Source organism: Gadus chalcogrammus, chromosome 7 (assembly GCF_026213295.1).
Source record: "Gadus chalcogrammus isolate NIFS_2021 chromosome 7, NIFS_Gcha_1.0, whole genome shotgun sequence".
NCBI classification, from domain to species: Eukaryota; Metazoa; Chordata; class Actinopteri; order Gadiformes; family Gadidae; genus Gadus; species Gadus chalcogrammus.
This window is the reverse complement of record NC_079418.1, coordinates 15862677-15887594: the sequence shown is the minus strand read 5'-3', so window position 1 is coordinate 15887594 and position 24918 is coordinate 15862677. Positions and strand designations below refer to the sequence as shown.

At 46.8% G+C, this 24918-nt stretch overlaps 1 pseudogene; it reads left to right on the top strand.

Moving 5' to 3' along the window:
- The first annotated feature begins 4991 nt into the window (after nt 1–4991).
- Nucleotides 4992–24918, top strand: part of LOC130386004 (calcium-binding protein 8-like) — a 21148-nt pseudogene continuing 1221 nt past the window's right edge.

Here is a 24918-nt window from a genome sequence, read left to right as displayed (position 1 = left end):
TTCGTGATTTTACCGGCAAGTATGACAGGATTTATAAGGAAAAATCATCATCATCAAGAAATACAGCATCAAAATGCAAATATGATAAAAAGGTATTGATTTGCAAGTTCAAAGACATATTTGGGTTGTCTGCATCTGTTTGTGATTGTGTTGCTCCATGTGTGTTTGGTGTGCATCTGTTTATGTGTGCTGCTCTCTGTGTAGGTGTGTGTTTGGTGTGTATCTTTGCTTGTATGTGAATCATTGTTTCTCTATCTCTGTCTCCCATGTGCGAGAGGAGAGAGTGTGAATCCCCACCCTGGGATGGAGTTTGTGTGTAGTATGTTTTGTGAATCTTCTCTCTCTCTCTCTCTCTCTCTCTCTCTCTCTCTCTCTCTCTCTCTCTCTCTCTCTCTCTCTCTCTCTCTCTCTCTCTCTCTCTCTCTCTCTCTCTCTCTCTCTCTCTCTCTCTCTCTCTCTCTCCTTGTGTTTGTGTGCATCCATCATGTATGTGTGTGTGTGTGTTTGTGCATGTGTGTGTGTGTGTTTGTCCATGTGTGTGAGTGTGTGTGCGCCAGTGGGCGGAAGCGTGCGTACGTGTGCGAGCGTGTGTGTATGTCAGCGTGTGTTTCTGTGTGCATGTGTGTGTGCATTTTTGTAAAACTGCTTCTTCTTGAATGTTGATTTTACAACAATATCACTTTTGACAATAATGTTATCTTTGAAACATTCTTCCACATTATTATGTTCCATGGAGAGGACGGTTGAGGGGATCGGTCTTCCCCTCCAGACAAACCAACATTTCGAAAACAACAACAAGGGTCCATTGGTATTAGGCATCAGCCACCCCCGTTTTCACTACTGCCTTTGAACACAAAAGCATTTTTCAAAATGAATCTCAAAGTTTAGCAGCTGGATAGAGGGGGAATAAAATACATAAAAGATGCACCTCGCTGAGGGAGTGACACCCAAGGGTGCTGCTGACCCATGGATCAAACACCCAGCCTCCTTAGATCTCACTTCTGTCTCTCTGCATGTGTGACCCCTGTCTGTCTACCTGTCTGTCTCTCTGTGTGACCCCTGTCTGTCTACCTGTCTGTCTCTCTATGTTACTCCTGTCTGTCTACCTGTCTTTCTCTCTGCATGTGTTACCTTTACCCCTCTCGGTCTGCCTATCTGCCTCTCTGTATGTGTTACCTTTACCCCTGTCTGTCTACCTGTCTGTCTACCTGCATGTGTAACCTTTACTCCTGTCTGTCTACCTGTCTGTCTCTCTGCATGTTTTACCTTTACTCCTGTCTGTCTACCTGTCTGTCTCTCTGCATGTGTTACCTTTACCCCTGTCTGTCTACCTGTCTGCTTATGACTGGATCCTGATGTGCCATCCTAGCCTCTTATCTATACTTCCTGTCAGCTGTATGTCTAAACCTGTCTATCCACTTGGCTACGGTATCTCTTCTACATGTTTACGTTGGGAGGCGGAGAGGGGAGAGAGAGGTGCAGACAAAGAGAGAGAGAGAAAGAGGTACAGAGAGAGAGAGAGAGAGAGAGAGAGAGAGAGAGAGAGAGAGAGAGAGAGAGAGAGAGAGAGAGAGAGGTACAGGCAGAGAGAGAAGGAGGTACAGAGAGAGAGAGGGAGAGAGAGAGAGAGAGAGAGAGAGAGAGAGAGAGAGAGGTACAGACAGAGAGAGAGATGTGTAGACAGAGAGAGAGAGAGGTACAGACAGAGAGAGAGAGAGAGAGAGAGAGAGAGAGAGAGAGAGAGGTACAGACAGAGAGAGAGAGTGGTGTAGACAGAGAGAGAGAGAGAGAGAGAGAGAGGTACAGACAGAGAGAGAAGGAGATACAGAGAGAGAGAGAGAGAGAGAGAGAGAGAGAGAGAGAGAGAGAGAGAGAGAGAGAGAGATGTCGACAGAGAGAGAGAGAGAGAGAGAGAGAGAGAGAGAGGTACAGACAGAGAGAGAGAGAGAGAGAGAGGTACAGACAGAGAGAGAGAGAGGGGTGTAGACAGAGAGAGAGAGAGAGAGAAGTACAGACAGAGAGAGAGAGAGAGAGAGAGAGAGAGAGAGGTACAGACAGAGAGAGAGAGAGGTACAGACAGAGAGAGAGAGAGGGGTGTAGACAGAGAGAGAGAGAGAGAGGTACAGACAGAGAGAGAGAGAGGTACAGACAGAGAGAGAGAAGGAAGACGTGTGCAGGCGACTGGATGAGTGGGTGGTGTTTCTGCAGGACAATCGCAGAAGCAGATGGCTGATGAAATGCATTCTCATGCTAATATAATGCAGCATTAGCCCGATAAGACACATTCCATGTGTCTTAAGAAATTTTAGCGGTTTGATTGCAAGATTCAAGAAGAGACTTAATTTCATTAATTTCTTAATTGTCTTTTAATACAGACACACATGTCTGTCTGTATTAATCCATATTTAGTCCAATTTGTTGTTCCACATTATATGCGTGCATCTCAATGAAAGCAGCTGGTTGAAATGGAAAACCCTCTAAATGGGCCCCTAAGGGCCCCTAAATGGAGTGACCTCTACACACAGGGCTCACAGAGAGGGGCCCCTAAATGGAGTGACCTCTACACACAGGACTCACAGAGAGGGGCCCCTAAATGGAGTGACCTCTACCCACTGGGCTCACAGACTGGGGCCCCTTAATGGAGTGACCTCTACCCACTGGGCTCACAGACAGGGGCCCCTAAATGGGGTGACCTCTACCCACTGGGCTCACAGACAGGGGCCCCTAAATGGGGTGACCTCTACCCACTGGGCTCACAGACAGGGGCCCCTAAATGGGGTGACCTCTACCCACTGGGCTCACAGACAGGGGCCCCTAAATGGGGTGACCTCTACACACACAGCTCACAGACAGGGACGCCTAATGGCCTCAGCTGGAACACTTGCCCACACTTATACTCATATTAGCATAGGAGAAGCTGTGGATCAACAACTGAGAAACAATGTTATAGGGATTTAACCAGTTGAATTTCATTGAGACGATCAATGATCTCTACTTCAAGGTGTGCATATGCATATAGAACACATAGCAATGAGCCCCTCTCTCTCTCTCTCTCTCTCTCTCTCTCTCTCTCTCTCTCTCTCTCTCTCATGAAATGAAACATAGTGACTTTGTTCACAGTGCTAATCGAATGTTCCTTCATCTTCCTAAATAGTCCCATGTTTTTTGAAGTATATTAGTGGCTCTCATCGCTACACTCTTGGTGTTTTCTGGCATCTCACAGCAACACAAATGGTGTCTGGCATGAGCTTGTACTTCTACAATGTGACTCGGTTGTGTCCTCCTAATTCCTTAAAACTCCAAACACAAAACTAAAAAGAGTCATTTATGCCAAAACTCCACAAATCTCTTGCAAAATGAAACACTGCACTCAAAACCCCGTTCTCTCTTCTCAAACAGATTCTTTCCACCAAAACGATACACACAGCTATCATATGAATATCTCTCACCGAGCATCACTTGAACACTGGTGTTATTCACACTGCCATCAAAATACTGTTTATATATGTTTAGGTTTCATGAGGCATTTATATTATTTATAGAGTCAAAGCGTGAACTCAGGTTTCATACTGCAACGATAGAGGTCTGAGGATACACAAATGTTATAGTCAAACGGTGAACTTACAGTTGATGCTGCAACATTGGTATAGGTCTGAGAATACAGAAATGTTACCTATTCAGGCAAAAAACTCAGTAAAATGTAAAGCACCGCAGCAACAAAAATGTTTAGCCTGTCTTTCGGGGAACGTGATGAGGAGATCAATTCACAAATACAGAAAGGTAATTTATTGTTACTGTAATACAGTAAAATGCTCACTGAACTGACGGCCAAACACCAGCTTTCCTAGCCCCCACAAAAATTGAAAGGAAGCATATAACCAGCGGGGAAACAGTTGACACGTCTATAGCTCCTGATGGGCCGGAGGACCTCCGCTACAGCGCCTTGTTCTCCAGCTCAGCAGCGCCTTGTTCTTCTTCTTTCACCCCTCTCTGTTCTCTCTGTTCTGCATGCTGCTCCAGCACACTAGAGGTCACCTGAGGCCTCTTTTAGGCTCTGAAACATGATGAAGGCTGCGTTGCATCGCGTTAATTGGGACATAGTACAGGTGATTTCACTGATTAGCGCCACTCCTGTAGTGCCCGCCATCGACTCTTCGGCTGTTGATGCAGCGTATCTTCTCCTGCGCAGAGGATTGGGGGGCAGATTTTTAAAAAAGCATGCTGGTTTGTAAATATGTTAAATCTGTGCACGTCTGAGAAAATATTTTTCAGTCCCACATTGAGGTTGTTTAAACGATGAAATAGATTCTATAAAGGTCCCCTACATACCCTTCCCTTATCATGCAACCGTTGAACGCAAACTGGAAAGCCTTTCCAAGCCTTTTTTCCAAGCCTTTTTCAAGCATATATGCCCTATGCATATAATCCTTCACAGACCTATTTGTACTGAAGTGTGTTTTATGTGAGTGACTATGCTTTTATGTGTGTGTGTGTGTGTGTGTGTGTGTGTGTGTGTGTGTGTGTGTGTGTGTGTGTGTGTGTGTGTGTGTGTGTGTGTGTGTGTGTGTGTGTGTGTGTTTGCATGCATAGCTATATTTAGGTTAGTGACTGTGTTGATGTGTGTGTGTGTGTGTGTGTGTGTGTGTGTGTGTGTGTGTGTGTGTGTGTGTGTGTGTGTGTGTGTGTGTGTGTGTGTGTGTGTGTGTGTGTGTGTGTGTGTGTGTGTGTGTGTGTGTGTGTGTGTGTGCATGTATTTATATAAGTGACTATGTACCTGCATTGATGTTTGTGTTTCTGTGTACATTTATAGCTATTCAAATGCGTGTGTGGGTGTGCAAATGTTTGCGTGTGTGTGTGTGTGTGTGTGTGTGTGTGTGTGTGTGTGTGTGTGTGTGTGTTGGGGACTACTTATATACGTCTGTCTATGTGTGTGCATTTATGCATTGACATTCCTACCTGTGCCCATCCTTCCCTGTGCGTGCAGGCTGAAGATGCCGTTCCACCATGTGCGAGCAGGCCTACTCTACCCTGACAACTACCTCAGCAGCTCGCTCTCTGAGGGCAGCGAAGCCTTCCAGCTCACCAGCATCTCCCCAGAGGAGCTCGCAGGTAACGCTGTGTTGGGACAGAGCTGCCTGGCCGTAGCACAGCCCAGCACGCTGAACACGTCTATCTACGGGGAAATAAGGGGTCTGACTAGAGTTTCTATACTTATCTTACTATGTTGAAGGTTTGTACTGCTATTAGCTTCCTTAAGCCGAGCCATTGAGACAATTCTTGAGTGTAGAGGAAGGAACATTTACAGTATATCAGGTTTCTTTATTAGGTTTAGTCCCATTTTTCCAGAGACATTATGTGGAATTAGTTAGAGAACATATGAATATATGCTCAACAGGACTTTGCTTTGAGAAATATGACCTAATGTATCACCTAGTAGTATCTATGATGTTCTATACACAGTTAGGATGAGTATTAAAGCCTTTCAACTTGCCCAACTATAGATTGTGAACATTGTGTTGGGAGCTGAATCTAGGACACACCTCCAAGGGATCCATGTCAGCTCGCACTAACACTCATGACTTCAAACATGTGCACTATTGAATTCTGCTTCAGTGAGCTATGGTTTCAAGTCCTTTTGTCCTCCAAATCTCTTAATCCGATGTCCCTGAAGGGGAATTGGCAGATCAATTCGCCACCAGCTCTCCGTGGTCAAATACAATGACTGCTCTGTATGCGTGCGTCTATGCGTGTGTGTGTGTGCGTGTATCTGTTGGTGTTTTTTTTCATATTACATCTCACCTTGGCTTCAACCAGAAGAAGTTATACGTATGGAACTTGAGGAGTTATGTAGCATAAAGTCCTTGTGTCATCGAGGTTAAGGTGTATCCATCATGGATGAATTGAACTGGTTGTGGCTTTATAACCAAAGGCTATTCCTCGGTGCATAGATACAGATCGACCCATTTAGAAAAAGGTCTGGTTGGTAAATAGACATTCAAGTCCAGGCCTGTAAACCTCTCCTTTAATAATAATAATAATAATGGATTGAATTTATAAAGCGCTTTTCTAGACACTCAAAGACGCTTTACAGTGAAGGGGGGACCTCACTAACCACCACCTGTTTGTAGCACCCTCTCGGGTGATGCACGGCAGCCAATCTGCGCCAGAACGCTCACCACACACCAGCTTGAGGTGGAGAGTGAGGGAATTAATGAGTCAGCCAATTATACAGGAGGATGATTAGGGGGCCAGATTGAATGAGCCTGGTTGGGCCAGGACACCGGGGAAACCCCTACTCTTTGAGATAAATGCCCTGGGATCATTTATGACCTCAGTAAGAAGTTAGAATCCTATTGCAATGCAGATATAGGCTAGTGTACCACCTGTTGAAGGTGGGAATTACTTTGCTTTTAACCTGTTTTCCATCAATTTATGTAAACTATCAAGAGGTCGGCTGAGACATTAGGTTAGGATTTGTGCAACACAGTGAGCGGTGTCATCTCAGACACACACTGATACACGCATTCATAATACAGTTGTAGCAATGTCCTTGCTAAACGCCACCAAGGGGACTTTTAGTGGGCTCCTCCAGACAAGGTCGCAGGGTGGCAGGGTTGAAAGCTGATTTAATGTAAGATTTGCAGACCAACCTCACACATGACGCTGGGCTCCATGTTGCCATGCAGGAGAGCTCCCTGAGTGTGTGCCCTGACGGCTAGTTTAACCCGTGCACACTGATCACTCATGGTGCAGCCTCGCCCAAAGCAGTCCAATCAGACTCGGCAAGGTGAGTCTGCTCAATCCAGCCATCATCCTCAGACATTTGGATGACTATTACTTTTTCTTGTTTAAGTCAAATTTGATGCAAAGAAATTACCATGTACAGCAGCACACACACACACACACACACACACACACACACACACACACACACACACACACAGACAGACAGACACACCTTTCTAAGGAAATACCTCTCACTAATAGTAGAAGGGGAGGGAGAGAGGATGAGAGAGAGAGAGAGAAAGAGCGAGGTGATACCCTGGTCGAGTGAACAGCAGAAGGGGATATTCACAGGCTTAGAGGGGACTGAGAGGGCATCACAAGCTCTTGCTGAAGTGACAGATAGTAAAAGGTGGGTGGAGGATGACGATCTTAGGCAGGGTTATTTCCAAGACGGACACGAGTGGGCACAGAACACCCGACACTGTGTCCGGGCAGATAGACTAATGACAAGCACGCTAATGCAGAGACAGAGAGGGAGAGCGAGAGAGCAAGGAACAGTAGAACACTCATTCAGAAATTGGAGCACATTTTGACTGTATCATTGGCGAGGAAGATAACCTCAATACCTGTTCAGGAAAAATCTTTGTTCAGTGGCTACTTTGTGAAAATGCTGAAGTGGAAAGTGGGATCTAGCTGGTCTGAGGTTTGAAAACGATTTAGGACAATAATTTAGTGACAGAAACAAACACAAAACAAAAACGAATTGATGTAATCATGCCTTCACATGTGACTATCTAAAGCTGGGGTAGGCGGTGGAAGGAACAAGCCAGAGGAAGCTCGATTTGGAAAATATCCAACCGAATAAATCCCTCCTCTCCCTTCTGGCCCCCATCTTATGCCAGTCCCCCAAAACATGCGACAAATATGAAAAAAGTTATGAATAAATAAATGTCCTACTCCCGTGCTGCCTTGTTCCCCCCCAACAAACCTCTGTAGCTAGTTAGGAGGTCTCCCGCCTGTTTGGGGAGCATGCACCATCTTCACAGAGGCGTCAAACTGAGGCATCACTCATAGAGCTTATCATGATTCTTTCAGTACCCGGGCACGGGCAGCAGACTGAGGAGTAGAGGTCTGGTGCATCAGGGGAGCAGAGCCATGATCAGTGCTATGATCCACACCAGCGTCCTGTCATGACACCTTTGAGAATAGGCTCCATTGGCAATTGGTGCTGGTGTGCATGTGTGAAAGTAGTGATCTATCCATCTGTATCATAATGAATCAATATAAATGGATGTCAACATAGGTTAATGCAGACCGGTGAAGAACTGCCACTCTAACTCCCTGGAGGAGTCCAGCGCAAAGCGGTCGGTTTGGTTATGTTCCACAGGAGAAAAACATGGGACGAGGGCGTCTCTATGACGTCCACAGATCCGCCCGCCCGGGCGTTTCTCGTCAGGTGTGCGTCCTCCTCTCCGTCTCCCCTCTGCACCTGATACTCCTCTGATTGACAGGCCATTAGTTGGAGATTGACAGGGAGCTTTGGGCGACGTCCCCTTGGAGCTCTGACTCCACTGCTGCCTGAGGAGACGCCTGCGCGTGTGTGTGTGCGTCTGCGCGTGTGGGCGTGTCTGTGTGGGTGTGTGTGGGTGTGTGGAAGTGTTGTGGGTGTGCGTGCGTCTGTATGCACGTGTCTGTCTGTGTTTGCGTGTCTGTGTGTGTGCGACTGTCTGAGTGTGTGCGCTTGTCTGTGTCTGTGTGTGCGAGTGTCTGTTCGTGCGTGTGTGTGCGCGTGTCTGTGTGCGCGTGTCTGTGCGCGTGTCTGCGTGCGCGTGTCTATGTGTTTGCGGCGCGCGTGTCTGTGTGTGCGTGTGCCTGTTTTTACGCGTGTCTGTATGCGTGTGTTTGTGTACGCATGTCTGTGTGTGTGCGTGTCTGTGTGTGCTTGTGCGTGTGTCTGTGCGTCTGCATGTCTGGGTGTGCGCGTGTCTGTGTGTGCGCTCGTCTGTGTCTGCGTGTCTGTTTGTGTGCGTGTCTGTGTGTGCGCGTGTCAGTGTGTGCACGTGTCTGTGTGCGTGTGCGCGTGTCTGTGTGTGCGCGTGTCTGTGTGCGTGTGCTTTTGTCTGTGTGTGCTTGTGCTCTCTCTTGAACGTAGAGACTGGGGGGCTGCGGGGGCGGGCTTCTCTGAGGAAGTTGAGTCAGGAACTGCTGCAGGAGGAGACGGTCTGTTGACGCCTGGCAACCCTCCGGCTCCTCCATGGGAGACGCAGGAAGACGGAGCATAGGGAAGGATGGGGAGAGGACAGAGAAAGAGATCAGAGAGAGACCAGAGGAGGGAGAGACGAAGAGATGAGAGAGACACCGGAGGAGAGAGAGACCAAGAGAGGAGGGAGAGAGAAAGAGATAAGAGAGAGACCAGAGGAGAGAGACAAAGAGAGGAGGGAGAGAGAAAGAGATAAGAGAGAGACCAGAGGAGAGAGACAAAGAGATGAGAGACAGACAAGAGGAGAGAACAGACAAGGTGATGAGAGAGAGACCAGAGGAGAGAACAGACAAAGAGTTGAGAGAGAGACCAGAGGGAGAGACAAGGAGATGAGAGAGAGATTAGATGAGAGAGAGACAAAGAGGTGAGAGAGAGACCAGAGGAGGGAGAGACACCGAGATGAGAGAGACCAGAGGAGAGAGAGACAAAGAGCGGAGGGAGAGACCAGAGGAGAGAGCGACAAAGATGAGAGAGAGAGCAGAGGAGGGAGGGACAAAGAGATGAGAGAGACCAGAGAAGGGAGAGGACAGACAAAGAGATGAGAGAGAGCAGAGGGGAGGATGGGGTGAGAACAGAGAGAAGAATCAAGCAGCTTATCTGTATTGTTCTGCGGGTGGAGAGCGTGGGACTGGGGGGGAGGGGGGAGGCTCCACTTCCTCCCGATGAGGGGAAGCCTCTTATCATCACGTTCCTCTTCAACTCTCCAATCATTTCAACAGTAATTCACTCTATCTGTTATGAGGGAGTTGCCTTACGACGGAGTTCTGCTTGACTGCTCAGGGATGCTAGGCAGTAGGACCATTGATAGTAATATTAGCATTATTGATAAAAATGCTATTTCTTTTATAGCGAGAAGAAGAATTTAAAGTGAGAAATTACGCTACTGGCCAGGTCTATAACCTGAAGCCCTTTATATTTAGGCTACTGGGCAGGTTAATAACTTGAAGACCTTCCATTGTTCCGTTAAGAGGAGGGGGGGATTTTTGTTGTGTTTTGCTTTCAATGAATGTCCTTATTGTCTGACTGGTGCCCTTCGTCTCCACAGATAATGCTTGATTTTTTATAGATAAATATCAATATATATGAATTACCGGACGTCATTCAAGCTTATTTTATAGCAGCCTATATTTTCTGTAAAATTTAATGCAGATGCTTACGCAATTGATGTTCATTTGTTTCCAACATGAACTTTTCACCTATGAGGGTCCCTATAAGCTCATTGCAGGCACACATGGTGTTTGAAACCATAACACGTACCGCTAAGTACCGCTAGTATGCAGAAGGAGAGGCCGCTGCATCACAAATCAATGTCTTATCAAAGAAACTAGAACATTCTCACAGCAATTAAGTCTTACGCCCACCAGGCCAGCAAAAGGCCATATAATGACGTAGATAACTGGCCCTCCGGTAAGGCCTCAGGCTGACGTAGCTCACTGGCCCTCTGGGCTCGTGCTGACGTAGCTCACCTGCCCTCTGGTCAGGCCTCATTTTCCCCCACATTGTCCCCGGTGGCTTCAACAGCAGGAGGGATTGACTGGAGATTCTTTCTGTAGGCCTAGAATCTGTTTGGATTACTGCTCTCATTGATATGAGCTGCACTGGAAGCAGCAATGAAATATTGAGCCAGTCTTGAGACCGATGGGAATGTATAATAGTTTAATGCTGACAATCACTAGGCCCGCAGAGAAGACCATACCGGCTTACGGCTCCGTGGCGTATGATCTCATGACTTGGTATTATTAGTAATTCACCAAGCTAAAGTGATGGTCACAGTAGTCCGTATAGGCCTGATATATATATGTATGTTGTTACGGCACGGCTCTTGGCCAGAGCAAATATGGAGACACACCGTGTAAAAGTTATCCTTATTTATTAATCGACAGAAGTTAACCAAAAATAATGATGTAACAAAAGTCAAACGAAGAGTAAATGGTGTCTGGAGAGGGAGAGAGCCATGGGCAGACTGGGGAGCCTTATATCTGCAGCTTATATGTGCAGCTCCACCCACCAGGAGCCACCTGAGAGGAGAGAGAGACAGGGAGGAGCAAAGGGTCTTGCCCAAAGCTACACATTAACACACAAAACAGCAAGCGGGCCGTCACAATGTCCTACTCCATCAACAAACCGTAAACAGAAGTGGACTTTTATTTGGATTTGCTTGATCACTAAATATCACAGCAAGAAAAATGAAATGGGTCAACTTTGTTTATGTATCTATTATGTCTTCTTCATTATTATTGCTTTGTACTCTTCCCAGAAATCCGAGAGGCATTCCGTATTCTGGACCGCGATGGGAACGGCTTCATCTCCAAGCAGGAGCTGGGCATGGCCATGCGCTCCCTGGGCTACATGCCCAGCGAGGTGGAGCTGGCCATCATCATGCAGAGGCTGGACATGGATGGTGAGGGGCACACAAACACACACACACACACACACACACACACACACACACACACACACACACACACACACACACACACACACACACACACACACACACACACACACACACACACACACCCATACACACACACACACACACACACACACACTTGCCACATACACACAAACACACACACTCAGACCATATAGACAAACACACACACATATACACACACACTACACACTAAAACACATACACACACACAAACACTAGGTACGCACACAGGACATAGTAACACACACACAAAATAATAACACACACACAACATGATGGTACACACCCACTACACACTAACACACTTACCAAACACACTACACACTAACACACTAACACACACACAAACAGACACACACTGAAAACTTAAACATCCACACACACACTACCCATTTACACACTGATACACACACACAGACATACACATGCACACACACAAGTAGTAGTGTGTGTGTGTGTGTGTGTGTGTGTGTGTGTGTGTGTGTGTGTGTGTGTGTGTGTTTGTGTTTACAAACACACACACACACACTACACAGACACAGACACAGACACAGACACACACACACACACACACACACACACACACACACACACACACACACACACACACACACACACACACACACACACACACACAAGTAGTAGTGTGTGTGTCTTTGTGTTTACAAACACACACACTACATACACAGACCCACACACACACACACACACACACACACATAAGTAGTAGTGTGTGTGTGTGTGTGTGTGTGTGTGTGTGTGTGTGTGTGTGTGTGTGTGTGTGTGTGTGTGTGTGTGTGTGTGTGTGTGTGTGTGTGTGTGTGTGTGTGTGTGTCTGCACGTGTGTGTGTGTGTGTGTGTGTGTGTGTGTGTGTGTGTGTGTGTGTGTGTGTGTGTGTGTGTGTGCCATGTGTTGAAGGACTGCAGTTTATCGTGTGTACATTTTGTCTTCCAAGAGACGATAAAGAACACAGCCAAACTCCTTCTGGCTCTTTGGGTTTTTTTGGGTTTTTGTGTTTACAAAAACACACACACTACACGTACACAGACACATACACACACACACACACACACACACAAACATACATACTACACACTAACACACAAAAGAAAACACACACACGACACAAAAACACACACACAGGATGGCCCGGGCGGACAGGTTGGAGCGCTTCCCAAGGGGGTGGCGCTATCCAGGGTGCTGATCTGGGACCTGCTGCCCAGGAGTGTGGGGGTGCTGAATGCCTGTGGCCAACAAATATATAACAATACCCAAACAGACACGCATACATTCAGTTACAGACACATGCACGTGCTGCAGTAAAGTTGTAAAGAGAACAGAAATTAGAGGAAAAGAGGTTTGAGTTTATTACTGAACGTCCTCTCCCCTTCACCAACTGAGTGTTGCATTCCACACACCCTGTGATTGCCTGGCAAGATGGACTCTTGATCGTTATGGAAGACATGCCCTGATTGGTCAGAAGTGAGCCCTGAGCGCTCTACAATGGAAATAGTCTCACACAGAGGGATTCGCAGTCAACTCAAAAGAGATCTTCTCGCAGCTCTTTGACTCATGAATAGCTGATGGACGTCTGTGGCAGTCTTAACAAATGAGCCTCAAATATGTTCTCTTCAAGCAAACCTACAGCCCCTTTTTAACGAGAGTGTGAAGCCAAACTCTGACATCTTCCAACCCGTGTGGGGATGAAACCTTCTAACAGGAAGAAAGGGAGGTGCAGCGGGGAGGGTGTGCATGATTGGCCTTGAAGCCATTAAGCCTCACACAAATGACACTGTGGGTCCAATCGGTTCGGTTTGTAGCCATTGGTTTCCAGAGTGAAGGGTGGCCGGTCCAGAGCGCTGGCCTCACCCCCCCAGGAGTCCGATCAGAGCAGCGTTACAGCGCCCTGCCCTGGCTGATCTCAGCACTGCAGCAAAAGGTCTTCCAGCTCAGTGTAATTTAGCCAGGCTCCACCTGGGGGACCCCCTGGTCTCCAGTCCACCTCGGTTCGGCCCTACTCCGAATAGAGTGGGGGGCTGGAGCGGGGGGCTGAAGGGGGGGCTGGAGTGGGGGGCTGGAGTGGGGGGCTGGAGTGGGGGGCTGGAGCCTGGAGCGGGGGGCTCGAGGGGGGGGCTGGAGTGGGGGGGCTGGAGTGGGGGGCTGGAGCCTGGAGCGGGGGGCTCGAGGGGGGGGCTGGAGTGGGGGGCTGGAGAGGGGGGCTGGAGTGGGGGGCTGGAGCGGGGGGCTCGAGGGGGGGGCTGGAGTGGGGGGCTGGAGTGGGGGGCTGGAGCCTGGCGCAGGGGGCTCGAGGGGGGGGCTGGAGCCTGGAGTGGGGGGCTGGAGCCTGGAGTGGGGGGCTGGAGCATGGAGCGGGGGGCTCGAGGGGGGGGCTGGAGCCTGGAGTGGGGGGCTGGAGCGTCGGGCTTCCAAAGTGCGTTGGCGAGGGAGGGCTGGACTTCCGAGCGTGTTCGGAGAGAGCAGGAAGTCCTGGCAAGCGGCGAGAGCAGAGAGAAAGGGCGGGAAGTTTGCCAGAGCGACGCTTAGTAAAAGGGGAGCTGCTTCAGAGAAAGCGGCTCCTTTGGGCATAAAAGTGGATGGAGAGCCTTCTGTAGGGCAGCACCGGGTTGGAAAGAGAGAGTAGAAAATAAACAGCCCAGAAAATGCTCCAAACACCTTTGGTTAAGCATAGCTGTGACAGGTAAGATGGATGTCACGAGCCAATCGGAGAACAGATGCCTGATAAAAACCTGACCAATGACTATGCCATCTTTAACAAATGACACTCAGATGTTCGCCCTTGGATGGACAGGCTATTGATCCTTCTTACATCAAGGTTATATAGGCCTCTATTTGCATAGGCTTGGGTCCGTTTGGTGGTTTGTGTGAGTTTGGTTTCCATGGGGATATTCCATCGCTCATTGGGCATATGAGTCAGGATAGGCGAAGGCCCGCTGCTGTCATCCTGATTGTTCAGTTCATGCAAACGAAGCCTCTGACCCTGGGTTCAGTCTGACTCGTGCTTCATCCCTACCGAGGAACAGCACTTTATCTCTCAGAGCGTATGGCGGACTCACCGAGGACGTGAGCGGACACAAAGACATGAACCGCAACAGGCAGGGGGACTACGCGCACCTCGCTGCCGCTGGAGGTGATTCTCTGTGGACAGGCCTCCTCCGGGTTGCTTCCCTGCTATCTGCCAAACTGAACGATGGTGCGTTTGTTCTACAGGCGAGGGCCGTGGACGTGGTTCCCATGGGCAGTCGCGGAGAAGGGCGCATGGGAAAATGAGCCCTTAAAAGAGCCTGGAATGAGTAGACCTTTTTGAATCTGCTATAGGGACTGGCTGACAGCCTCTCACATTTTTTACTTCCTGTTTCCACAGTGTCCCACGTTGCTTACAAAGTAAAGAAGGAAACAAGGAAACAGGTTGTAAACAACTTGAGACGATCTGGAAACAGGAAGTAAATAACGTGAGACGCTCCGGAAACAGGAAGTAAACAATGTGAGAGGCTGTGGAAACAGGAAGTAAAAACATGAGACGTTCTGGAAGCATGCATTAAACAATGTGAGGGTTACTTACATCTAAATCGGTGGAAACAACCTAACAAGTACGCAGACACACACACACACTGTGTTTGGAAGGAAAATGACTGCTGTCACCACCAGTGTTTTCTATGCTTGAATAAAGCCTGCTGATCTGTCTTTGGGCTAATTGCTCTGTTTTCACAAATAAATCAACTCTGGCGCCCCCCGGGAACATCAAGCCAGCTCCAATCTGGCAATTTATGGCTTTCTCTTTTTACTAAGTGTGGGTGTGGACTTTAGAGACCCCTTTGTTTGATTGTTTTTGTGTATCATTGTTACCCTCACATTACAGTGTTTGGCGTGCGTAGCCTGATGTGTCGTCCAACTCTCCCAAGTTAAAGTTTATAAGCACTGTTATTTGAGTGTAACTCGTTAGGAATGGCATAGCCATCGGTCTACTGTTATTGAGGGAAATGCGAGTTGACTGTGCCTGCCTCCGTATGAGACAAATGAGCTACTGGCTCATTTCTGGCCAATCAGGGCCATTCATGGAATCCATCTCGCCGAGCACATTTTTGCACACGAGTCATCATCTCAATGGCATAGAATGTGAGCAGAGAGGATGTTTATTTTGGGGTTGTTTATTTTCCAAATCTTCCGCTCTCTGTCTCTTTGTGTCAAAGCGTACCTACAGCCCCTAACCACGGACCACGCTAAGCACATGTTGTCAGGGAGCCTAGCGCTGCATGGAGAAGAACAAAGGGGCACTAGCAGTCAGCCTCCGTTCTGAGCCCTACTGGGAAGCACGGGGGACACACTAGTGGGGATGCGTGTGACTTGGTGTACAATGGCGTAAAGGAGTTGGGAGAGTGAGTCATCAGCAGGGATGTGTCATGAGCTGCTTTAAGATACCTTCACTCCGGAAATAGGAACCAACTCATTTTCTGCCCCATTACATTTGGGTCTCAAGGGATGTTTTCACCCCATCATCCTCCACCTGTCTGTCTTTCTACCTCTCCACCTGTCTGTCTTTCTACCTCTCCACCTGTCTGTCTTTCTACCTATCCACCTGTCTGTCTTTCTACCTATCCACCTGTCTGTCTTACTACCACCACCTGGCAGTCATTCTGCTTCCACCTGTCTGTCTTTCTAGCTCTTCACCTGTCTGAGTTTCTGCCTCCACCTGGCTGTCTTTCTACCTCTCCACCTCTCCGTCTTTCTACCTCTTCACCTGTCTGCCGTCTACCTCCACCTGTCTGTCTTTCTACCTCCATACCTGTCTGTCTGTCTTTTTACCCATCCACACTGTTAGTGGGCTTTCCTGACTAACTGAGTGTGGTGTGTGTGTGTGTGTGGTGTGTGTGTGTGTGTGTGTGTGTGTGTGTGTGTGTGTGTGTGTGTGTGTGTGTGTGTGTGTGTGTGTGTGTGTGTGTGTGTGTGGTGTGTGGCATGTGTGTGTGTGTTTGTGGCATGTGTGTTTGGTGTATGTGTTTCTGGTACGTGTGTGCGTGTCTGTGTGTGCACGTGTATATATGTTGTGTCCATGTGGTGTCTATGTCTGTCTGTGTGTGTCTATGTGTGTGTGTGTGTGTGTGTGTGTGTGTTTGTGTGTGTGTGTGTGTGCTCCTTGCAGGGGACGGCCAGGTGGATTTCGAGGAAGTTCATGACCATCCTGGGCCCCAAGCTGCTGTCCTCTGACAATAGAGAAGGCTTCCTGGGCACGACCATCGACAATATCTTCTGGCAGGTGAGGGAACCTATCATGTATCTTACTGCCTTCAACTACTGGGCCCTAGTATGAGTTGTACTATTAGTATTTCACTTCCAAATACTCCCACATTTACTCTCCCATAAACACTACACATGTGTTGAGATGTTTAGAACCTAAATCAAACCCATTACACACTCTTGAACGGAGTTTCATGCCCTAAGTGCTCATGTAGTGAATGGATTGCTATGGTTTGAGATGAGCCTCTCATTGGTTTGTTTTTGTAGATTGTGTTAACTTATGAATAAATTAAGAGAGAGAGAGTGAGAGATAAAGGGAGAGAGATTAAGAAAGAGAGAGAGAAAGAAAGAAAAAGATAGTCAGAGTGAGAGTCACAATTTCGTGCTAAAAATAATGCTGCATCTGAGAGAGAGAATGTTGAGATTAAGAAATGAAAGATGGAGGAGACTGAGAGCAGAGGCAAGAAGCCTCAAGGAGATGGAAATGAATGAATGATAAAGAGACAACTCGACAGAGAGAGAGAGAGAGAGAGAGAGAGAGAGACTTGGAGGAGGATGAGAGAAGATGGTGCAGATACCGGCAGAAAGCCATTCCTATGTTGAGTAAATGGAATATACTGAAATCACATGAGTCAGAGAGAGAATGATAGAGAGAGAGAGAGAGAGAGAGAGAGAGAGAGAGAGAGAGAGAGAGAGAGAGAGAGAGAGAGAGAGAGAGAAAGATAGAGGGGGGGGGGGGGGGGGGGGGGGGGGGGGGGGGGGGGGGTGGGGGGGGGGGGGGGGGATGAGAGACAAGAGCGACAAGAGAGACAGAGAGGCGGGCTGGGGGAGGATGAGAGGGTGAGAGAGCGCATAGAGAGAGCAAGAGGAAGAAAAATTGAGAGAAAGGAGAATAAATGCACCAAAAGGTCTGTCCTGAAGGTCGTCGACATTGGTGTGTCCCAAGGGTATTTATAAGTTTAATCTCAGAAGAGAGAGGAGAGAAGAGAAATGTGAAGAGAGAGAGTAAGAAAGGGCGCTGACAGGCAGGGAGCGGAGGGTAAGAGGGAGAAGATGAAACAGTCAAGGTGAGGGAGACAGCGAGAGAAAGACAGAGACGGATAGAGCTGAAACAATTAGCAGGACCATAAAAGGAAGAGAGAGAATGACACAAAAGACAATATCTGGGGTGGCAACATCCCCAAGATGATGTGTTTGTGTGTGAGTGTGTGTGTGTGTGTGCGTTGCGTTTGCGTTTGTGTGTGTGTGTGTGTGTGTGTGTGTGCTGGGTGTTGAACAGGAGGAGCCTGAGGCAGTGTGGAGTTGCATGATGTGCAGATTCAAATCAAGCTGTTCAAATCAATCATGATCATTTTCCACGTTATTATGTCATTGTCCTTCTATTGTCACTCAGTGCTTAGTGATTGTCTTCAGTGATTGGCATGGAAACTGCAAAAATCTGTGATTTCTACTGTGTTTTACTAAGAGGGTATTTTTGTTGGTGTATTTCAGAGATGGATCAGATTCAGAGCAGATTCTGTCTTCCACAAGTTCTATGGTTTCTAGAAATTTCCGGAACTCTGAAATTTCAGATTTCGTTTTTTTGTGAACCTAAGTTAGTGCTTGTTCTGATGGTGTCATCTCTTTGAAGATTACAGCGTGTCTGCTGAAAGCAGACGTGTTCCACCGCAAATGATACATGGTGCTATCTTACAGATCGATGAAAGCAGTTGTGCAATTGACCAAAAAAATACCTGGTCCAAGTGACCACTGGATAGAGCAGTTGGTGTGCTCTTTTGACGTACTCCTCATGAAAATATTATTGATGAGATGGGATTGTTGAAAAAATTACTCCATGGGGCTGAATGAACGGAAACATGTAGTAGGCATGACATTGCGTTAAAATATAATAATAACCATAATATAACTTGAGGCAAAGTAGGCTTATCCCAGCCTCTTCCCAAACAAACCCTTGTTTCGGGTATGATAACGGTGGGTTAAATTATGTGGCGAAAAGGAACATCTGATCAGCGGTAAGAAGTTGTACTTTTAAAACAATGCATCTGCAATACACCATACAGAAAACATATTCTTGACACATACATCCGTGTACAAGACCATAAACTTTTAGGATTGAGAGTATTTGGGTGAGAACATAAGTTTTACCAACGAGTGGGTTGTTTAAAAGAATGAATGAATGCGGGTTGTGATGCATCCACTGTTTTAAACACACGCAAACTAACACGGTAACGCAACTTACAGTCCATGGCAGTGGTGTATAAAGTACTCAAAAGCCATACTTAAGTAAAAGTACAGATACCTTACTGGAAAATTACTTAAGTAAAAGTAAAAGTCACCTTTTAGAATAGTACTTAAGTAAAAGTATTAAAGAATCTGATCTTTACTGTACTTAAGTATCAAAAGTACTTTTCTGATATTAAATGTACTTAAGTACTGAAAGTAAAAGTACAAGTAACTGCTGTTAATAAAAAAGCGGTGAAAGAACCTTACTAGTTTAAAATGTTGAGCTGGTGGTATTTATTTTGAGGTCGTGAAGTTTCTAATTTTTTGATTGAGACCTGTATGATTTTGCTTCGATTATTGTTGTTTCCCCTTCGTTGTTGATCTTTTTTGAAAACATCCTTCCACTGCATATTGCAGTCCATTTTGCCATGATCTGGATGCTGTCGCGGAGTTACTCCAAAAAAAAATCACTGACACTGACAGATATCGTAGCCCGACCTATTATCCCGCAAGCGCTGGTACACGTTACTTAATATTGATTTTGGTGTCATCCAGGATCGCGGATTTTCGGAAAACTTAAGTCCCTGCCCAAAAAGGGTATTTAAATTAGCTTTGTAGCAAAAATGGCACATATACAGCGTATTGAAGTGTATAAGATAGTGTTGTAATACTGCGTGTACAAACCAGCCTGATACAAATAGTAGAATTTTGATAGCCCTTGCCCTCGTCCTAGCCATGCATTTGTGTGTTGACAGTCGTAGGAGTTTTGATCGACGTAGCAACAGTAACTAAGCAAGGGGGCTTTGCGAACGTGCGCTGGGACAGCTGATTCGCCAAACAGGCTCGCAGTCTGTGTTCTACCACAGTCCCCGACGTTATTCTCATATCTCTCATGATTCTTTTTTTTTTTCTAAAGCTGAGTTGATTTTGTAACGAGTAACGAAGGTTTCAAGGGAAATGTAGCGGAGTAAAAGTATCTGTTTTATTCGCGAAATGTAGCGAAGTAAAAGTAAAAGTACAGAGAAATATAAGTAGTAAAGTAAAGTACAAATATCCAAAAAAAATACTTAAGTACAGTAACGAAGTATTTCTACTTCGCTACTATACAACACTGGTCCATGGCAATGTATATTAACGGGGGGGACACATGTATATTATGAACAAAAGTCGATAACGATAATGTATACAATACTGGTAAGAAACTTTGTTGGTTAATGTTTTGCCTCATATCATTAAATAGACCCACAGTTGCGACAACAGGACCGCATATCATATGTGTGTTAAGTTTTCTTTCCCGAAATGTACATGACGACTCAGTGTTTCGGAAGTTGTAGAAGAAAACGCTTTTCCATGTGTGAATTAGGCCATATTTTTAATTGAGCCATTTTAAGTTTGAAATTCATGTGGTCATGCATCTGTCTCATCGGAGACTGCAAACACGCAGTCAAAATATCAGATTGTCAAATGCGCTCATGGCTCTTAAAGGGGACGGGAGATGGCACTCTCATTGGTTTATCGCATGTTGCGCCCCAAACACACCGACGGGTATTCAGACCAACCCGTTTTAGATTTGCGTCGGGCGCCAGAGTAATTTGTCCGCCGGTATAATAGCAACAGCGCCAGAGATCTGCCCACCAAGCTATACGCGTTTCGCGCTTCTCACTTGCGTTTCAGACAGTTAAAATAGGGCCCCGTACGTTTATTCAAATGTCTTCATCAATGTGTAAGAGCAATGTTGCATATGAAATTAGCCACAGACTTATCGTATCAGTATACGAGAAGTTGTACCCTCCCTCTCTCTATCAACCGCTCGCCAGACAGAGCTCCACACACCCTAAAGGACTAACATGACAGGGAGATAGTAGGAAACATCTGGCGTCACTTCAAAAACACAAACACATCTCAGTGACTCTATTGTACCCAGCTGAAATCAACGTTTTCAGCAGCGCTTTGATAGCCTATGAACAGGAGCCAATGGACTCCCTCTGAGGGTGTGTCTTAGACTAAGGGCTTGTTCCTCTGGTCTTAGACTAAGGGCTTGTTCCTCTGGTCTTAGACTAAGGGCTTGTTCCTCTGGTCTTAGACTAAGGGCTTGTGCCTCTGGTCTTAGGTTAAGGGCTTGTTCCTCTGGTCTTAGGTTAGGGGCTTGTTCCTCTGGTCTTAGACTAAGGGCTTGTTCCTCTGGTCTTAGACTAAGGGCTTGTTCCTCTGGTCCTAGGCGGAGGGTTCACAGGTTTTTCAGCGAATGAGTGAGAAGGGGGTTGACCTCCCTACAGGTCAAATGCAAACTCCACCGCTCTGCCCTGGACAGATCAGCCCCAGCCTACTTTCAATGTCTTCATTCAACTCCGCCCCCTTACGTGTTTCTCGTCTGACGAGATGTCTGTAACTGAGCTCTTGAAGACAGGAAGGACTTGGCTGAGTCAGGTGGTCAAAGGGCAACTCATTTATCCTTAATTCTGTATCAGCCTGTCTCTCTGTCTTCTGCCTGACAGAAATAATCATCAGAATTAGAGTCTGACGATTTGACTAAGGCACTTTTCAAAACAAGTAACCAAGAGCTTTAAATGAGCAAATCAAAAATAGAAAAATTCCAGATGAAAAACTGGTACAACACTAATAAAATGAGCCATCCATCCTAGCAAGGGGAAATGAAGGATAATATATCCACCACAGTTAATCTGTTTGATGTGTCTGCTCACAGAGCACTGGAGAAACATAAGTGTGCATATTTTTAGATTTTGACGTCTTTGTCCGGAATGGATACATTGGCCCCCGTATCCCTCTACCCGATCAGCTTCACGCACCAGGATCTGAAATACAGGTCAAGAGATTGAGCCCCCAGATGAGCAGCAAGCTTGTCTATCTCCTTGAAGTTCACCCAACTAACACAGAGGACACAACCTCTGTGTTTGCAATACTAGTTATTTATTTATTTTTTACGATTTATTTTTGCATTTTCTATTCTTTATTATAGAGAGAGATAAGAGAGGACATGCAGCATATTACGACGGGCGGGATTCCAACCCGGGTCGCCGCGTTCAGGCCTGTGCCTTTATGGTACACACTTTAACCCGGTGTGCCACCAGGGCGCCCCATCAATACTAGTTATAATGCAGCATCAGAATTCTTCCATGGACACACATTCAATGAAACCAGGGTTGGGTATGTTGCCCCCCAGGACCAGGTGTCTCTGCTCGTGTCTCCGGTGGGACGGCTCCTTTCCTCTGGATTGACCATTACCTATGCTCGCCGACATGCTCCTCGAGGGGAGGGGCTTAGAGACGAGGGCAGACAGAGAGCAGCTGGAGGGGAGGGTCGGGGAGGCGCCTGCTCCCTGTGACTGATGGGTCCTGCCCCAGCATGTCACCCGTCACCACGCATCCCCCCTGTTGTCTTTGAGAAGCAAATAAAGCCCCCGAAACACACACACACACATGCACACGCGTACGTACGTACACACTCACAAACACACACACTCACAAAAGCATGCATACAGGTATGTATTCTCAAACACGTACATGCAAACACAAATGCACACATACATGCACACACACACACACACACAAACACACGCATATGCAGAGACGCACACACACACACTCTCTCTCTTTTGACCTTGGCATCATGCCCGTTGCGTTACACAGGCTGGGAGGCTCTGTGGGGTTGATCACGCCTTGGATCCCGCTGAGAGATGAGGGTTATAGGGACAAGGTGGCTGGGTTGAGGACAAAAGGAGCGTTGCTGGTTTCAAAGAAGTAAAGGAGCGTTGCTGGTTCAAAGAAGTAAAGGAGCGTTGCTGGTTCAAAGGAACAAAAGGAGCGTTGCTGGTTTGAAAAAAAAGACGTGTGCTGGGAAGGTCATTGAGTCAGTGAGAAGGAGCTGTGACTCAGGAGCTCTTGAACCCTTTTTACGCCTCATACTCATCCAGCCGCCTGGAGGCCTGCGCCAACACAGCCCAGGCTCAGCACAGCGCCTCACTTCAGGACAGGGTTCGAGATGGTGGAAGGCACATTTGGAGACGAATTGAATGTAGGGCCAAAACTAAATGGAGAGTTACCCTGGGCGGAGCATTTAGAGAATGGAGTGAACTCAGCTCTTTGAGATGCAGTGAAACAAGTGTTGAAGAAAGAGGGTGTTAATGTGTTGAAGTCATTAACAATTTGGATCATTGGTGATCATTGGTGATCATTGCTGATCTGTGTGTGTGTGTGTGTGTGTGTGTGTGTGTGTGTGTGTGTGTGTGTGTGTGTGTGTGTGGTGTGTGTGTGTGTGGTGTGTGTGTGTGTGTGTGTGTGTGTGTGTGTGAATGCATGGGTACAGGTAGACAGAAAGGCAGATGGGTAGGTAGACGGCCAGATTGACAGATGGATACATTAGCAGACAGGTGGGCAGACAGACTAAGCCCCTGGAGAGAAAGACCAAGCCCCTGACAGACCAAGACCCAGACAGACCAAGACCCAGACAGACCAAGCCCCAGATAGAACAGACTAGTAGTAATAGTAATGAGCAGTTAGTAGTGATATATTCTATATACAGCATCACAGCAAAAATAAGAAAATATCTGTTCATATTTTACATACGTATACTATATTAAATTTATGTTATTATGTTTATTCTAATAATAAAGAGATGTTACAGTTATGTACTTGTGTTCCCAGAGAAGATTATTATTAAGATATTGCATGAAGATTGCAAGATTGCATGAAGATGGCATTAATTAATTCCCAGAAAAGCCAAGTGTAAGACAAGCGCTATAAAGCTTTGGATCCTCATTAATACTTTTATGTTTTTAAATAATACAACAATAGCATTTCATTCATAAAAATTGAATTACATTGATTGTATGTGTGTTTGTGTGCTGCGTTTATGAACACATTAATTAATAGAGCCTGGTCTACAAGAAGAAACGCAAAGGAGGGAATGCAGTCCAGGTCTAAAGGAAGGCCTATGTAGTCCAGGTCTATGTAGTCCAGGTCGCAAGGAAGCGGTCTATGTAGTCCAGGTCTAAAGGTTGCGGTCTATGTAGTCCAGGTCTAAAGGTTGCAGTCTATGTAGTCCAGGTCTAAAGGTTGCGGTCTATGTAGTCCAGGTCTAAAGGTTGCAGTCTATGTAGTCCAGGTCTAAAGGAGGCGGTCTATGTAGTCCAGGTCCATGTAGTCCAGGTCCATGTAGTCCAGGTCCCTGAGGTTGTTGACACCAGGCTCTTCAAAGCGGTGGGTGTTTCTGTGTGAGGCTCTAACACGCCGGGTCTCTGAACACCAGCCCACCGCGCCACACATCCTGGGGTCCGTCTGGGTCCGTCGGCTGGGCCAGCTGCTCCTGGGGTCGGGGGGACATGTTGCTAGGGGGGCTTGGGGGACCCGTTGCTTGGGGGGCTGGGGGGGTGTGATATCTTATGCATAAAAAGAGTGTGATGGTTACTTTAGGATGACTGGTGGGTGGTGTTGGTGGTGTTGGTAGTGTAGAGGGGAATGGGGTCTTGTTGATTGCTTGAGGAAATACATCTTCAATAAATGTATATATATATATATATAAACATGCATGTGTGTGTGTTGTCTAATGAGGCATATAAAAACGAAAAACAAAAATACCTGCAAAAGTACACACATTTTCTGACCTACACAATATAGTACACAATTATACACACCCACACACAAAGAAACACACACGGTACACCTGCTACAAAATAATTTCTGACTCTGTGTGTGTGTGTGTGTGTGTGTGTGTGTGTGTGTGTGTGTGTGTGTGTGTGTGTGTGTGTGTGTGTGTGTGTGTGTATGTGCAGTTCGACATGCAGCAGCTGTCTCTGGACGAGTTGAAGCAGGTTCTGTTCCACGCCTTCCGAGACCACCTGACAATGAAGGACATCGAGAACATCATCATCACGGAGGAGGAGAGCCTCAAGGAGTCTTCTGGGAACTGCCCCGAGTACGAAGGAGGTGGGCCTTCAAGCTTGCCCCTGTTGTGTGTGTGTGTGTGGTGGTGTGTGTGTGGTGTGTGTGTGTGTGTGTGTGT